This window comes from Apis laboriosa, unplaced genomic scaffold (genome assembly GCF_014066325.1).
Source record: "Apis laboriosa isolate Shangri-la unplaced genomic scaffold, ASM1406632v1 scaffold5_cov152, whole genome shotgun sequence".
NCBI classification, from domain to species: domain Eukaryota; kingdom Metazoa; phylum Arthropoda; class Insecta; order Hymenoptera; family Apidae; genus Apis; species Apis laboriosa.
In genome coordinates, this window is record NW_025223857.1 from 4,728,996 (window position 1) to 4,748,021 (window position 19,026).

General features: G+C 35.8%; 1 protein-coding gene across 1 annotated transcript in view; it reads left to right on the forward strand.

Moving 5' to 3' along the window:
- The first annotated feature begins 506 nt into the window (after positions 1 to 506).
- LOC122717854 (small conductance calcium-activated potassium channel protein) overlaps positions 507 to 19,026 on the forward strand; it is a 222,800-nt gene continuing 204,280 nt past the window's right edge. Inside the window, exon 1 of the mRNA XM_043942301.1 lies at positions 507 to 741. The gene's annotated coding sequence lies outside the window, so the exon portion shown is untranslated. The remainder of the gene's footprint in view (positions 742 to 19,026) is intronic.

Genomic DNA, 19,026 nt, shown 5'->3' on the forward strand with positions numbered 1-19,026 from the left:
TCGCTGGTAAGCAATATTTTGCAGTCATTCGTCTCTTTTGACTATCCTTTTTTATCGTGAAGTAAAACAAGTAGAAACGGCTGGCAAACATCGAAGCGAGAGAGAGAAAGTCGCGTCGTTCACCCCTCATACGACCACGTGACCCGAATGGCGCCGACAGCGAGTGCGACGGCCCTGAACGCTGAGCGAGACAGTGGTACGCGAAACGTGCCGATGCCGGCCGACTACGCACGAGGGCGTCGCGAAGGCAACCACGTTTTCTACCCTCATTTTCAGTCTGTCGTGGTGTGTCCTGTCGGCCGGCTGGTGCTTTACTACACGCGCCCTTCTCTCGTTTTCTCCCTCCTCCGTTCGTTTCTCTTTCTCTGATCGGTGTTTTCTTCGTGATTCACTCACTGCGTGATTTTAATTCTCGCGCCAAATTTGTCGTTGTTCCCGTGCAACACTGCGGCGTGGAGGGAGTCATTCGATGGATGTACGGGATCCAGTGAAAAGCCGGCGAACAGTGTTGTGATTTCTTTATTTTTTTTTCATGTGAGAACGACGCGTATTCGTAATCGACTTGGTTTTGCCGCGTGTTTTAATCGAGGACCGGCGTGACAACGATAGTGTGCTAAAGGAATCGTCCACGGCGCGGATTTGATCATAGTGAAAACGGAGCGGACATGCATCAGAAGAAACGCCGTTCCACGGACCGATGAACGTGGCTGGCAATTGACTCGATGGCAGAGGGACGCTGAGGTAAGTGAGTTCAATGTACGCCGACGACGATGTTGGCACGCGAGAATCTTCGCCCAGAAAAATAAACTGTGTCGGTTAAAAATTCGACGGGTATTCGATTCGCCGCGATGTGTTGGTACCCCTTGCCCGCCTATTCTGTTAACCGTTCCCCCTCCCCCCTAGTGGCGTCTCGCGCATACTTCGACCGTCGATCCTTCGTTTTATCGTCGTCTCGTGACATGTTTGAAATACGTTATACTTTGCGCGAAGATTAATTTCCGTACTCTTCGCATGTGTAACGTATCTTGTTATATATGCGATTTCGATGCGTTCGATACCACGTCACGCTCTTATTGTTTTAATTGGCTAAACTGATCGATGAAAAGTACGAACGATTGCTACGGAAAGTTTCAGTTACGAACGTATACGCTTTTTTTCTTTAGGTTATGGCTAGTTCGCGCGTCCTTGTTTAAATTCGTAATCATAGTAAATTACGTCTTATCTAATGTTATGTATATCTTATTCTTAATATCGTCGCATATTCATGTTTGTTATGAATACACAAATATTAGCAGTTTAGTATTGTTTCCACGAAACGGAGTGGAAGCATGTTTTGTTTTGAATTTCGAAGTAACCTTTAGATTCGTTGATATATTAGTGAATCATAGAACATTTAATAATACAATAATCATCGATCACATTGAATATTGTTTCTACACGTCTATAAACCACAAGCTTTATAATGCACTTATGTTAGATTATTTATTTATTCATTGCATAGTACATCCATATTGTAAATTATTTCGCAAGTATATATAAACTTCGTATGTAGGCGTGTACCGCTTCTCTTTAATTCTACTCGTAAATTGTTCCATTTAATTATGCGTGAGAATAGTAAGAAATGCTTGGCAAAAACAAAATGCGATATCTGACACGATAATTTGTCGCTGGAAGATAGAAAGTATGATAAAAATCACTTAACGAATCAATATGTTTGAACGAAACGAATAATTATATAGGAATCTATGAAGGATAATATTTTTTTTTCAACGTGGATTAATGTTTGTAAATTAATAAGATCTATTAAGCGATTTTCTTTCATTTTTTTTTTCTAACTAGATAAATATTTATTGAAACAAAAATTAGTAGTAATAGATATATTTTATATCTGAAAATTTATATTTGTAACTTTATTAATTAATCTATAAATTGAACGTATGCATCCAATTCCAATATGTACACGTTTGTTTCGTAAATTAATTAGAAATTTTTAAGTTGGATGGAATTTAACGACTGTTTCCGGGTTAACGTGCCGTAATAGTGGTCGAGAAAAGAGTTAGAGTTTATTAACAGGAGCCACGAATAGATAAACCATGTGCACCGCGTATGCAACACGCTACGTGTCTTTCTTCTTGCGGCATCGTTGCAAAGGGTGAAAATAGCGCCGGTTGCGTATAATTTATCTGCTTATACGACCGCGATGATAACGTGGTAAAGAGAACAGCGAAGAAAAGACGGTGAAAAGAAGGGAATAGTTAACGTTCGTTTAACAAGATTAGCCAAAGGAAAAGATTAAAATTCACGGAAATTCTTTCGCGTTCCTTGTTATTTTCCATGAAAAAGGTGTGAAATTGTTCTCTAGTTTCGTGTAAAGATTCAAAGATAATGTTTCGTTTGTGAAAGAATAAATGGAACTTGTGTTTCATTTTATTTTTTTACAAAAAATATAAAAATCAGAAACACTATTATTATATTACGGATATACAGGGGTGTAAAAAAGCACGGGTATAAGGATGGATAGATTAAAAGTAATTTCTCCGTTCTGGAAGCAATTTATCGATGTAGAACTAACATAGTAAGGAACAGAAACGATATAATGGAGGACGAGGCGTAATTCAGCATAGAGCAACTTTTATGTGATCGTAACAAGCTTGAGAGGAAGATATATCGATGAAACGAAAGAACTTTTTATTCGATGGATTATAGGCCTCTAAAAGAGAGACGTGATAATGATAAAGCGAATAGAATAGATTTTTTCACGATAATGGTAGGATGTAGAATTCTTTTCAATCCCCCAAGGAATTTCATTCTCGAGGAGGGAGATATATCTTTATATAAAAAAAGAGTTGTCGAATAGAAACAAAGAATTGACAAACAATGAATCATGATTCGCAAGTAGTAATAACGTTTAATTTGAATATAATACTGTCTAACTTTTCGGTCTAAAAAAAAAATCTTGATTTAAGATTACAATTTAAACGGAATAATTAAACTCGTTGTTGATATGCGGAAAATATAAGTAACTTCGAAACGAAATTTTCGCGAAAATTATTTTCCAAGAGTAAGTTGGTCCCTGTGTAAAGCAATCTAATTAAGTACACTAATAATATTTAATAAAGAAAGGGTAATGGGAATAACGAAGTTTCTTCTGTATCATGGGAATTTCGTTCGTTCGGGCATAGAATCTTCAATCTTTTGTTATTTCTCCCGTTCATTGTTCCTCTTTTCCAAGTTGTCCTTCCTCTTTTTCCTCGCTTTACAAAGGATCCTGTAAGAATTGATCAAACTTTAAAAAGTTCGATTCATCCGTTGCTCAAATTTCCGCAAGAGAGATCGTTTCTAATATAAGCGTGGTAAAAAAAAAAGAAAGATTCGTAAATTAATATGTTCTTTCACGACAAAATTGTTATTGAAACGATCTTAATAATTTCCGTTTAAACTTTTCGTTTAAAGAAATTTTTTAAAGAAAACGGAGAAAGATCTTTTTTCTTTTCGGTTGATTTCTATTAGTATTTCTCTTACAGTTTTTATTTTTAATTGAAATTCATTTCGCAATTCATCCAAGACTGCACGCAAATTTCACACGCATATATTTTTCATTTTCTTTATTCTATTTTTGTCTTTTTAATACGTAAATCCACCTAAATTACGTATGATATTTTTCTTATTTCTTTTTTTTTTATTATCAATTATACGTAAATTTCGCATGCGTCTACGCTTCTTATCTTTTTTTCCCCTTTTTTTTACCAACTCAACGTTTAAAGCTTTCAAAAATTGAATGCTCTGTAAACACGATTCGGTGTTTCCACGTTTTCGAGGTGGATCGTGGGTGAAATAATGATGCTGTTAACATGCCCTCCTCGTACGTTGAAAGCTCTGTTTATCTTTTGAAAAGAAGCGAAAGCACATTGCAACTGCTATGCTATGTTAATCGCAATATGGTTGTAATATCATATATATAGATCTGGAACTAAAAATATAACGGAACTAATTTTGAAAAATGTACCGGCGTAGGATTGCTTGGATATTAATAATTGGCAAAAATAGACGGCTAAACAGGGATAAATAAAATTCATTGAAAGGAATGAAACGATAGTAGAGCGAACATTAGCTCGATGTTGTTGGTAATCTCGTTGCGTAATATCGGTATGGTTTATCGGCGAACTACCACTCGTGCGAGGAAAACCATGTTTTATAATTTACTGGTCGAACTGTGAGAGAAGAAGAATTTATTGCATATCGAGCAGGAAAATTTGAAGTACTTTCGAAAAAGCGGTCGTATATTTCTGCCGTTGCTGTTTCTATCGATCATTCGGTTATATGATTATACAGTACGAATCAAAAGTGTTATAGATATTCCTTAATAGGTGTTATAAAATCTCAAATACTCAAAAATTAGATTATCCAATAGAAAAAGTCTTCTTTTGTCGAAGATGCATCGAGTTAAAATTACTGACTTTTTCGAATTTATTAATTTAGAATTAATAAGAAAATTAGAAAGAGGTTATGAAAAACAAAATAATTCAAAGAATTTTTTGCCAATACAGTGTTAGTAGATACACGAATAATAGGATCGAAGTGTAAGTTTATCTTACAAATATGCCAAAAAGATATTAATGATTCGAAAGAAAAATCGAATCGGGTGAGATAATAGAGCGCATTAGAGAAGAGAGATTTCTATCCGATTTCGTATTTCGGAAACGGATGCAATGATTTGTCACGTGGAACGATCTTGAGCCTGCTGCATGATATTTTTCATGCAACCCGACAGACAGAGAATATATCGGATTCGAATCCGATGATTGATGAGTTTCTCGCGTGTATTTGCTGTGAAAGTTATCTTATGCGAAATGGTACGGGTACAAAACTGTTTCTCGAGAAACATTTTAAAGATTATATTCATATTGCGCTATTTTTAAAAATTAAAATCAGTGTTTTCCACGCAAAGAATGTGGAATTCTGTGTCTGGTCTGAAAGTTTGAAATTTAAATTACAAAAAGATGTTGCGTGTAGAGTGTATTTATTAGGATGAAAGTTTTGATTAAAGAGCTCACGATGGAGCAAGAATCTGATAATGAAAAGTAAGGTAGTATGCAAATATGTTGTATGCATTTAAATCGAGTAAAAATCAATTTATAAACGCCGATTGACAATTTCAACGTGATCCTACAAGAGAAGCATAATTGAAAAGACGATAGAAAAATAAAAACATATCTCGTACAACGTTTAAATCGGATTATCGAGATGCTTTGCATTATTATCATATTTATATCGTTGAACGTCGAGTAATTAAACTTTCGATCGAAAAAGTTATTCGTACCCTCTTAATTAATCTGCTCTTCATTGAGCAACATCTCATCACCTCTCAGATCGTAGATAATAATCTACGAGAAAGAGAGGCGACGTGTAAAGTGGATGTGAAAAAAACTTCGTAATTTAATTGTTACAACTTCTTTACCAAGAGCTTTACCATCAGCCGTTGTCTTAGAGTATGAATGTATTCGAGAATAAGACTCTCAAAGAAGTTGCATTTTTTCGCAAGGAAAAACTACTATCTTGAAAAGTGAAAATTTTACTTTCAAATGTATTCATATCCTTGAAATAGGATGAAATTGTTTTATTTTTCTTTTTTAAGAAATCATTCGTAGCAGTTGAAATTACAAATATTTTAACATGAGAATTACAATGATCGTACGAGAGATATTCGCACAGTGAATAAATCGATTTCTCAGAGGAATAGAAGGCAGATGAAAGTTACTTTTTTATGTTCTACCGTGTAAATAATAAAAACAAGCAAGATCTATGGAACTCTATTTATATTACGAGAAAGATGCATAACTTGCGCGATGTTTTGTCAAATAGAAAATATACAAGCGGAATCGTGATCAGGATCTAAAGTAACACGACAAAGAAGATGGATTTCGAATTCAACGGATTCAACGACTCGTGAAATTCCACCACTCGTAAAATACTCCAAGCATCGAACGAAATTACCGAGAAAACAATTGGGCAAATCGACGATAGAAGAACGGCGCCGTAAGAAATCCATCCGATATATCATCGAATATATCGAAATCGATACGAAACCAAAACATCGCGTTTCCGTTTGAAAGATAATAGCGATTCCATCCCCATTTGATCGTTCGCGTGAAAACCTAGGCCGGAACGGACGTTGCACATCGAAGATCGACTGTCGAAGATCAAGTCGATTTCACCCGCCGATTTTTGCTCCTCTCGATGGAAAATTGAAAAAAAAATCCACGGACCCATCCGTTCGACCACCGATTGACTTTCAATCCCCTCTTCTTATCTTCTTAGGCAGCTCGAGTCTAAGAAAAAAAGGGATGAAAAAAAAAAAAAAAGAAAGAAAAAAGGAATACAAAGAGGTGAAGGGAAAGAGATCGACTCTTTTGTGAACCATCTCTTCTCTCGGGACAAATTGAATTTCTTCAGAGTTGGAGGGGGAGGAGCGGGAGAAAGGGTTGCACAGAGAGCGTGCAAGAGTGAAAGAGGCACGACTTATTTTTATCCCGGACGCAGCACCGGAAGGTACGGTTTTTTTGCTCGATGCAGAAGGTCTCGGGTATCGTGGAGGGCTTTCGAGGCGCGGAGAGGAAAGTGAGGCGGAAAGGAGAGGGAGATGGATATCCGAAGGGATGGAAGGAGAGGCGAAAGGCGTCGCGACTCCGGAAGAAAGTTCAAAGTGTTTCTCGACTTATCCTCGAAGAGGAACGGTATACCGACTTGGTGAGTGTGCAGTGTCTGTCTGTTGTTTCGCATTTCGGCCTCCTGAAGATAGGGAATGGCTAGGAACAGGAGCGAACAGACGGCGGATAGACGTTCGTTCTTTGAATTCGTTCGTCGAGCTCACGAGAAATTATTATGTAGGTTTATTATAGAGAGCGCGATCTTTGAAATATATCTTTGATGTTTGGAGAATACGTGTTTTCACTTTTGGACGAGATGAATCGAAACGACGCGGATCAAAACCTTTTTATCCAAGAAATTTTGAAAATCTTTAAAATCCGATTCTGAAATTTGTACATTTCTTCTGTCGAAATATTTTTGAGTTTAATCGCTGTCGATTTACATTTCGAATTTAGAGTATCTTAGAGTATCTTCGTGAAAGGTCTAGAGAACTTTTGACACAAAAATTTACGCGAAATAATATTTTCTCGTATTACATTTTCCATTCTGATCGAACAATGAATAAGATTTCGGGGCTATCTGAGAATTTTTATCCCTTGAGAGTTCTAACGAGGTATAAAGTGATCGATGCCAATCTTTCAGAGTAGTTTGCGAATAGTTAAAAAGCTCTCGAACGAGATAAATTTTTCTTTTTCTTTTTTTTTTTTTTCAAGCAAACAATTCAGTTATCCACTCGATAATCGTTATTCGTAATTTCCCGTGTAAACTTATCTCGCGAAACACGATATTTCAGAGTGGAAAGAAAATATGATTACTGGCTACTCAATTATCGTTTCCACTTTGTTATTGTATCAACGTTAATTTCATCCAAGGGAACAATGTAATTTACGGTGATACGTGTTACACGTCCATATATACTGCGTATATTAAATAACCGTATTTGTTGTCGTTTCATTAAATCCTGTTGATTAACGTTTGCTTTCTACATTAACGTTTCGTTTTACGCTACGTTTTCTTTTTTTTTTTTTTTTTTTTTTTTTAACGCGAGTTTCGCACCTCGAAAGGAATACCAAAGCATTTTAATGAACATTCGAAGCGTTAATCGCAAGCGAAATTTACGACTCGAGGGTGATTAATCGGGGATATTATCGGGCACGGCCCGCCGTGAAATATTAACGTAACACGAGGTAGGCATTGCGCTAACAGTTCTACCCTTGGAAGGATCAAAAAATTTAGGAAAAATCATTGGCAAGTCTGATTCTCATCAGAAGAATATTTCCGCAGTTACTTTCAAGCCAATATAAAAAAGAAAATCCTAAATTCCTGTCATTTTCTACAAGATCTAACTACACCCCCTTTTTGGGGGGAAATTTTCGCAATTTCCAAAGAATCTTTTCAATCTTTTCATCGTTCAAAGGAGAAAGCGTAATCAAAGATCGAGCTGAAAGGATTTTAAAGAGGATTTTAACTGAAATCGGATGATAATGTCGCCGGAGAAAATGAAAATTAAATTTTCGGCCGTGTATGTATATATATGTATATTTTCGAATTAAAATTCTTCGTTTCATCAAGATTATTCAAGAAATATTGAAATTTCTTGAAAAATCATCGCATCGAGTCGTAATTCCCTTAAACCTTAACCCCCCATTTTTGAAGTATGCAAAAATTTTATTCCATCCAGCCCCGAAATCCCGACAAATTAGTTCCTTGCGGTATCATGAATCTTTGGAGCGATTATTTTTGACGTGAATACTCGTAGAATTTAGGTACGCGGAAATAAGCAAACGCAAGGAAAAGGATGGAAACAGGTGGAGCACGGTGGAGAGAGCGAGAAAGATAGAGAGCCGTAATGGATTCCTAGTTTAAAGCAGAGCATGTAAATCGAGCGAAGCTTCGTACAGGGAGAACGAGGTTAGTCGTAATGAAATTAATTTAATAAGTTTTCCAAAGGTCGGTGAAGAAGACGCGCAAATAAATCGTGCAATGTTAACGAGCTATTCTAATTACATAAATACTTTTTTTACCCCTTTCTTCCAACGTAACGAATCCTTCCCACAACGAAGAAGAAATTTCGAATTTTTCTAATTTTTAACTCTTCGCCCCTCGTCGCGAATTTCGAGCAATCGTGTATTCGAATATATTTCTTTTCTTTTTTTTTCTTTTTTTTTCATTAATAATCATTTTATATGATTTCGATTCGTTTCCAAGGGAGAATCGAGAGAACTCAACGAAGGCAGGGGTTGAAATAAGAAAGGAAGGAGAGTGTTCGCGCGACAAAATGAATATTTCACGGGCCGTTATGTTCGCCTACGATTTTCATCGCGTAAATCATTCCATGGTATCGATCGTTCTAATGGCCACGCTACGGTGAAACCTATTAATTTGCAAATTAGATGCAAAATGAATTATTGATCGAGATTCCACGTTCTAAAGGAGATCGCAGTTGATGCGTTTCACGCGCGATCCAAAACGACACAAAACATTCGTACATTCGTACGACGAAATTTTTTTCTTTTTAAAATACACGATCTACAAATTTCTCGTTAATATTATCTCGAAATTTTTCGCATTTTTCGAAAGGGAAAGGAAACGAGAATCGTATTGTTTTTATTCGTATCTCAATTTTATCATTTTCTTGTTAATCGTGGTCGAATCGATTCATTCTGAAAAATACACGAAACGCGTAACTCCGCCCGTGTATTTATTTTACCATTTATTTGCATACGGATTTTCGCAACAAAGCGTCCAGGAAATACGTTTCCAATTAAATCGTTCCGTTATAAATCTTAATATAAAAATCATTCTCGATTACATTCTTCTCTGTAAAATTGTAGCAATTCTCCTCGCCATCGATACTCACCAATTAATTATTAATACATCCTGGAAAATATAAATTCGTAACGAGCTTGATATATCGGTATCCGTTATATTCGTTTATCAATTATTACCGTGACCTGCCGTTACGAGTTTTCGTGCATTCGAGGCAAAACGAATAGTTTTTAAATAGAATTTATCCCCTTGAAAATTTGCGGAACGCATAGAAAATGTGTAGATAAAAATAAAAAATACGACATAAAGTCACAGAACGGACAATTATCGTGTGAAAAAGGATAAAAAGAAAAAGGTAACGAGGAATACATCTTTTTCTCTCTCGTTCGATCATCTTGCCTGTTTAAATCGTGATAGATTTCGTTGCTATCAAAAAATGAATTCTTCCATCCCAATGGATTTTTCTCCCTTATAAAACGAAACACTGGAACCCGTGATCGATAACAAGAAAGAATTTGCATTCCTTGAGCAATTCATCTTTCTTTTGTATCCCGTTATCCCATAGAAGTCGTTCTTCCTCCCCTTTCAAGCCGGAGGCGGTTGCAAATTTCCATCTTCGATTGCTTTTAGTTTTTTTTTTTAGTGTTATCGATGAATTCTCGTGTTTTGGGACACATCGAGATTGGATAAAAGCGAAATAGAAATATTTAGAGAATCGTTTTTTCTACAGATTTTTCCCCCTATATTTTCGTTATTCTATGATCTCTCGGTTGCTGCTTCTCCTTTTTTTTTTCCATTTCGCTTTTCTTAAAAAGCTTTCATTAACTCGATTTTCCTGTGGAAGTAATCAGCTTAGTCTCGGTCTTAGTTTGGTTTCTCACAAATTTTTTCCTTGTCTTGTTCGATTAAAGAGGAGGATATAATCGTATTCAATTTGGAATTGTTCCACGATGGTTTTTTAAGGAGAATATTTTCCTCGATTAGATTTGCGTAACAAGCTACGCCTTGAAATATCGAACTGTCTTTCATCGAAATTGACGTTTCCGCTCGACGCAACACACAGGGAAGGGCTACGTGAGACAGGTGTTTACCCTTGTCTGGACCTGCCCTTACGATTACATTATCCATTAGTCAATCCGTTAACAGATTAATTGGTTCGGCATTTTGAAGGAAAATTGCGGAAAATTGCGAAGTGAAAAAATCGTTTTGGAAATTTCAGGCGAAACAGTTGATAATGATTTCAATTATTTTTTTCGTTAACTTCGAAATAACGACATTTCATTTTTTTTTTTTTTTATATTTTCCTTTTTTCAATTTTGTCTTTGAACCGATCGTTTTTGAATCCATCTCGATCGGCTGCCGTCAATTATTCGAGATGGTATCACTTATGGCAAAACGGAATTTTGACAGTATTTTGACAGACTCGTGACGGAACAGAAATCGAATTTATCGAATATTGAAACGATATCGGAAGTTTCAGTTCTAGCTTTCGAATGGAGAGCTATCGTGAATGCAGCTATCATGATCGTTTCGATTGATCTCAAAGTGATGACATTTTTCATTTCTCCTATATTTCCCCCCTCTCCCCTCTTTTTTTAAATTATATTTCCGACTTCGAATCTCGATTCTCTTCGACGAAAACTGGCGACGAAAGAAAAAAAACGGAGATCGAAACAATATCGACGTTTCCACCCGTTTCATCGATAACACACAAGCGCTTAATAGCTCTTAGTTAACTCCACTTATTATCGAAAGTAGTTTAATGGCCCGTTGTTCGAAAACCATATCGTGGAAAGCTAAGTCGATGCTCGTTTAATATTCACCGATATCGCGATAATTAATGAGCGACACTCGTTAAAGTAATTTGAATTAGATTCGCCCAGTGAACGTTATCATTTAATTAAATCCAATTACGAACGCGCGATAAATCGATAAATAAACAGAGTTCGAAGAGGATTACCCATTTCGCGCAATTTTCCTTTGTCCTTTTAAAAGTAAACGCGCCGAGCGTTTGTTATTAAATATGTGTATATACGCGTATATACGTACGTGTTTTGGTTTTAAATCCAATCGTGGAACAGACGTGGAACTCGATAGACGTGTCGTGGTCGATCCACGATGATTTCACAACGCTGCAAGAATCGTGGCAAAGGGAATTAACGTTAGAGTGACGAACGAAAGGCAGAAATATCCGTGTCGTTTCGGAGGGAATACGTACCGGATCGAAATAGCCCGCGAAGGATTAAAGTGGCGAGAAATATTGGCGAGAAGTTGTCTCGAGATGTTGCATCGAGAGAGAGAGAGAGAGAGAGAGAGAGTTGAGGAAATTATAAATAAACGAACGCTGCCTCCGGCAGGGGAGGCCTTGGAGGTAAAAGTGGATAATACGCGAGATCGATGGATTTAAAATTTCTCGGGGAATTCGAGGCATATATGGAGGATCGTTCGAGTTCAAGTTCATCGGAATCTTCGATGTCACGATTGAATTTCACGAAGGAATGAATCCTTTGAAAATTTCCAAGTAATAAAGAAAATTATGAAACGTCATTCCTATCCCACAATTCCAGAGAATCGATGTCGCTTGATTAAAGATTTGATTGGTTCGAAATTTTGAAGATTTCGAAAGGTGTTCTAAAATTTATATAATTTTGGGGATCGACGTTGCGGAGGATTAAAAATTTCTAAATGAACGATACGAATTCATTGCATCTTTATAATTTCAAAGATCTAATGTTGCGGGGATTGAAAATTTCGAAAGGAATTCTAAGCTCTCGAAATATAAACTTCAGAATTTCAGAGGACGACAACGAATTCGATTGAATTCGAAAATCTATATCCGCGAAATATAATATCGACGGAAAATCGATATGGAATAAAAATTTCGAATCTTGAAATAATATAAATTCGGTAATATAGAAACTTTGAACGATCGATATCATTGAAAAAGTTTTTTGAGTTCGAGTCTCGAGTTGATTTCGAAATTCCTGAAAATTACAATTGGTACATTTATTCGAATTTATTTTTGAGTCGATTCAAAAAAATCTTAGCCCAATAAAACGGTAAAGATCGGTGCACAATTTCTGATGATTTCGCGGAAATATGACATAGCGATGTCCATTTCCGGCGGTTTTACAATCCGCGCATCTGCGAGATGATTTTCGAACGAGCTCGTAAAATTTATCGTTGCTTACCTTTTTGCATGCCATATTATCGGAGAGAACTGCGCAAATTCTCGTTGTCTAAAAACCGTATAGATTATAATTTCTCTCTCTCTCTCTCTCTTATTATTACTTCCTCTTACCGTTCGTAGACGAATAACCAAGCCAATAGCCAATAGCCAAGTTATCAGAGATACGTGGCCATCGAGCACATTATCGTTTCCGTTAATTTAAATTCGATCGAGAATTTACTCGGTGTTTAGTGCGAGTTTTACAACGATCGTAACATCGTGTTTGTGTGTCTTTCTCTTTATTGGACCGATGGATTGTTCTCTCCGTGATGTTACAGCCCGATAAAATTGGTACTATTATCATGCAGGGCTCTCTCTCACTCTATTGTTTGAATTTTGTTTGTACACGCATAGTTTATTTTGAGAGAAAATTCTCGATGTGGATAAACAAACGGGAGAAGAGTGTGGTAACTCGTAATTCACGTGTGTTACGTGAATCGTTAAATTAATCGAGATTTTTGATAAATATAACGTTGTACGTATAAATAAATCTATTTAAATAAGAGGAAATTAATAAGAGGGGAGAAAAAAAGTATATACATCGAACGAATAAATTGAATAAATTTTAGTTATCGTTTCGTGTATTCTGCTGCGGTAACGCGTGTTTTAATAGCATATATCTCAGCTTTCGTGCTCGCTATTCAAACGTTCTTTCGTTCCAATTCGACGATATTTTCATCCAGGCCCAAAAAAATTTGTCTCTTCGAAGGAAAAACTTTTACCTTCACCTTTTGCGTTACTCCCCTTTTTTTACTCTTGTCAGGAATAATAGATAGAACGCGTTGTATGATAAAAATTTGGTTCTAATTATAAAATCTGGAAAATCTTTCGAGTATTTGAAAATTTTTAAACGGATTCGAATTCAGAGGAAACAAGCAGTTTGAAAAATTTACACAATAATATCAAATGCAATTGTGTGCCGATCTTCTAGTTTTCAATTTCTTTTACGAACGTAATTCATTGGAAAACTTAACAACTCGGAATTCGATCATTTTCCAAGATTCTTCCAAGTGTCAAATGTTATAAATTATAAATTTACATCATAGTTTCATTTATTAAAAATCCTCACGATTTTCGAGATTCTTACACATTCTAAATTTTCAATCAAATATCCTCGTACAATTAAATTCCACCAACGATCACTCAAAAAAAGAAAAAAAAAGAAAAAAGAAAAAAAAAAAGAAAAAAGAAAAAAAAAAGAAAGAACGTTTCGTAATGGTTTACCATCTCGATTTTCCTCGCAAAATTCTCTAATCTCTTCGTCAATCAGAATCGTTCGAGTAACGTTCCCTCGATCCCGCGAGAAATACTTTTTCCATGGGTATTTCGTACGTCTACTATCGACATTCTGCCAAGACGCTCACCCGTTAAAAGAGCGTCTCGCTTTGGTCGGCGAAAGAGAAACATTTCCAAGAGTCTTGAGCACGCTTCTTCGTATCCCCGGCTGAGGAACGACCTTATTACCAAGCCTTAATAAGCCGTGTCGGCGAGGTCACGTTCACGTGCACAAGGCCGAGATTCAAGACGCGAACCTTACAATTTATGAGAGAACGATGCGCTCTTGGATGTTGAGTTATTGGCTCGTTACCTTCCACAGGTTTTCGACAAGTATTTGCCAAACCCTACCAAAATCAAATTTCCATATCGATCAACCATCTTAGTTGAAATAATTATCCGAAATGATTATGGTGATTGGTAATCACACAGGTTTGGATGTTCGACTGGATCGATTTAGAACGAGTATTTCGATATTATATTTATTTCGGTATATAATTTAATTTAATTATATGTTTTTTTTTAGGAGGGGAGAATTACGAAATTTTAGAAATTTAATGATATAGTATATTCAGATTTGCATAGATTTTTTTTTTATCATTGCAATAGTAATAATGATATGGATAAGAATGTTTCAAACTTTCAAATGATTATAATCTTTGATTTCCATTGAATTCTTCCTAGAACAAACATTTGTATTTGTACACTTAAGAAAAAGGGATGGAAAAATTTTCAAAAATTACCGATTTAAGATAGGAAGGATCATAAAATAGATTGAATTATTTTTCGTAATTTTTCGAAACGAATCTCGAATGCTCTCGCCTCGAGTGAATATTATTCGAAAAATCGATCTCTTCCAATGAGATTCCTATGTAAATGAGATCGAAATGTAAACAAAGCTCGCCAATATAAGAATATTGGACAGAATATTCCTGGGAAGGAAGACGGCGGATCTCAACGGCAAACAAATTTCGATTGCAAGTGTGGTGTGGTTTTGGACGAGGTTTCGAACGAAAGGGAACAAACAACGGAAAATTGGAAGAATCCGGCGATACGAGACGTTTCCGTTCGAATTTGATTTATCCTCTGAATGAAGGATGGAAACATCAAAACGTATAAAACGAAGAGGCCAGCCTCGAATACGAAACGAGCGAGCAACATTTTCTCCCCCTTTTCCTTGAGAGGTGTCTCGAGTAAAATCTTTAGAAACACACCTCTTTTCACCTTCTCTTCCCTCTTCAATTATGCCACGTGATGAGAATTTGCTCGCGCCTACGCTCGTGGCCGGGAGAACTCTGCCCCATATTCGACAAATGCCTCAAGTTCAAAGAGGAACGAAAGGGAAATCGATTCGTCTCGATTTAAACCGAGAATATAGAAATGGTCGCGCTTAAGATTTTTAATACGATGCAATTATTTTCTCACGGGTTATTTCATCCGTTTCTGCTTCTTCGCTTCGCTCGTTTATTTGGATGAAAATATAACGACTCGCAACGCAAGGTAATACGTTATATTTTCTTAAGATGGATATTTTTGAGATGGCTTTTTTTTTTTTTTTGCGTAATTTTCGTTGAATTTAATCGAGTCTGTGAATTCGTTTTCATAAATGCAGCGGTTCTCGATCTCCCTGTTAAATGCGATATGTGGAATACTTTTAGATGATGAATTAAATTATCTCAAATTTTGGAATTACGTAGATGCAATTTCTTTTAGAACCTCGTTCTTTATAGAATATAAGTCACTTAACTAAATCTACTCCATTTCTTTTTTTTTTTTTTTTTTTTAGAAATTCTTAAGATATAGCATTACTATTTAATTTTTCAAATTGAACGATCGGTTAGACTATCATCAACTCGGTTTCTCATATATTCGATCAAGAATGTTTGCAAATAACTATTGAATAAAAAAAAACTAAAAACTCAATCAGATTTACGAAGAGTACGAAGAAGAGAAAAAAGTAGAGGGGCGATTAATGCATAAATTTAGAAGAAGAAAAAAAAAATTGTCTTAAAGAATTCAAAGAAAATTTATGGTGAATGCGAAACGTTCCACTACTGTTCGACAAAACCTTGACAAATTTCAATCCTCATTGGACGATCGCAATCTCGTTGGATTGGAAAACACCGTGGGACACGTTATCTGATAAAAAAGAAGTGCTCAAAGATCATAGGTGTATGTAGGCCGGCCACTGGAAAGAAAAACTGCGGTCACTTGCACAGGTTGAACAGATTCCTGTGAAATAGCTTTTAACGAACGAACGTGTCTGGCAAAGAATTTTCGAGGTTTGTGTAACGAGAAGTTTCTATAAAAATTTCACGCACCTTGGATCCAGAAAGCTTAAGAAAAACTTTTCCTCCGTAGAATTTTCCTAGGATGTTAGATTCGATCTTGGCGGTCTCGTTTAAATTGCGACGAAATTTCGCAGTTGAGAAACGATTTCTTAAAAACCGACCAACACACTTTTCCTCGCGAGGACGTGACGAAGTGGCTCGCCTCGTTTCTCTAACTGTGTTCCTTCATCCAATCGTATGTCGATGACTTCCTCCTTTTCGAATTGAGAAAGTTTTCTCGAAGATGAAAGCACGACATGCTTTCGCCTACGATACTACGATATTTCAAGATTCTTCTCAAGAGAGAAATCATTGAAAATTATGTACAGATAATTGGTGAATTGTAAGAGTATTGAGATAATTTTTGAATTCCTTGGGAAAGAAAAAACTTTTTTTAAAATTGAATAATTTGGAAATATATTCTTCTCGATTCGTTTCTTCTAAAATTAAAAAATCTCTTTCGAGAGCTTCGAAAAAATACTCTCACACTTGTATATTTTCGTTTGATGAAAAATTATGTAATTGTGAAAGAGAAGCTACACTTCGCAACTTGTCAAATCGCTTCTATCATTAGTTGTAAGAAAGAGAAGAAGAAAAGAAAAAATTGTGCAAGAGTATCCAGATGTCGACTTTCAAAGTAGAAATTTCTATTCTTGAAACTTCTATTTCCAAGATCATCGAATGATTTATAAAATTTTCTCTTTCCATCTTTTCAATTAAATATATCCTGGATGGAAAATTAATAAAGGCGTTTCATTCAGAAATTGAAATTTCCTGTTACCTCGCTAGTTCTCGCAATAGCGATGGATGAAAATTATAATCGGAGTAAACTTCACGCCTCTCGGACGCCAGAAACGCTTAAAATTCTAAAGACGTCGGTTGTCAATCAATGAAAGTTATTTATTCCCCGATGGACCGTTTCCAACTTGTCTATATTCGTACCCCCGATTTGTACAACAAAACGTGACATTCGCCGTGCCTCAAGCTTTCCAATCGGCCGACGAAAACCTCTCGTTTATCCAATTCGAGATCCTTTTCTTCCTGCAATTACAAAACAAATCTCGTTTCCTCGAAACAAAAGGTTCGTTCATTTCGCTTTGACGTGAGAAAATTCAGAGCTTTGAAATTACTTAATAAACTTCCCATCACCAATGTTGTAACCGGTTTGTACAAATGATTGAATTTTATCTATGATTCGATATATTCGATAATCGAATCAACTATTGGGTAAGATTTGTGGAGGAAGATCATCCAATCGATTGGAGAAAAAATATATATATATAATCATAATCGAGTTTCTTTCAGAGAAAAGACCTCACCGGTTATCACGAATCTCGCGTGGTTGATTTATTTCTGGACTTTGCTGCGCGTCTCAACAAATCCCGATATACACTTTGACAGGGCGTAACAACTTGCTGAATACTCACCGCGATAAATATACTGGACGAGTGTACGCCAACGTTAACGTTTGAACTCCGAAACTTCAATGAGACCAATACACAGTTACGCGTATTTGTATAATGCTTCTCTCATAATATCGTGAAATTTCTAAATTAAATCATCGAGTAGTTGAACTAATATTCCGTCTTTAGAAATATAACATTGATCGATTGTTATTTTATTTATTTTTAGGAGGAATGAATTGTCATTTTTTTTTTTCATAAATAAAATAAATGCGATTAGTCTCGAGTCTGAGAATATAAATGACATTATTATTGAAGAACGGCTGTCTCGAGTGTCAAAGTGGCGCGTAACATTTGGTCGATGATAGGTTCTATTTTAGGTGCATTGTCACTCGTCGAGGTCTCGTGAAAGATGGGTGACCACCACCATCAACGCTTTTTCACCGGTGATGTTTTAATTAATTTATTATGATATAATAATATATAATAACTTTGATCTTCTTCTAATCTCTGCTTTAAAAGCTTGCTATATGCATTATCTAATTATTCCTGCAGCTTAAATGCGGTATCTCTGTTGTATGGTCAATTAGTGGTCGTGTTAGTGTGTGGTCACTTTCTCCAAAATTAGTAAGGGATATGTTAACCGCAAGCTGCCATATATGCAGGATGCATTCTAGAGATTCTCTTTCACTTCCAATTATTATTCGTGGATTTTATCATTCTACGAGATTTCTTTCTTCTTTTCAGAATAAAAATTGAAACTTTAAAAGATTTTCGTATCAGAACATATCGATTTAGTTAGTTAGAAAGCGAGTATTTTTTCAGCAAACGAAAACAATAAAAATTTTTAAAATCCCTCAAAAAAGAAAGTAGTAAATAAAAAACGCCAAACGAATTGCAACGATAATGGAATACAAAGAAAAATGTATTACACGGTAATAAAATATATAATTGAAAAAAATATCACGAAAAAAAGATTGATAACGCATCAAAGCACAGGGATAAGCGAAATTTCCACAAGAAAAAAAGATCACAAAGAACGGGTTCCAAAAGAATATTCCATTATAAAAAAAAAAAAAAAAGAAACGAATAAAAAATTGCTTATACGAAAAAGTGACATCGATATATAAAAATTCGCTATATGTGTGCGTATACGGATAACGTTGGAATCGATGTAACGTACATATATTCCGTTTCGCAAATTTTCTATTTCCGTCTGACCACCGAACGCTATTTACAGAGCTTTATTTCGAACGACTTCAAATTTCGTGCTTGAAACAAACGATCTAACTACGTTCCATGGGAATGGAACCCCTACTCTCTTTTAGATATACGTCAGTAATTCAGATTATTCTTTTACTTAAGATCGAAC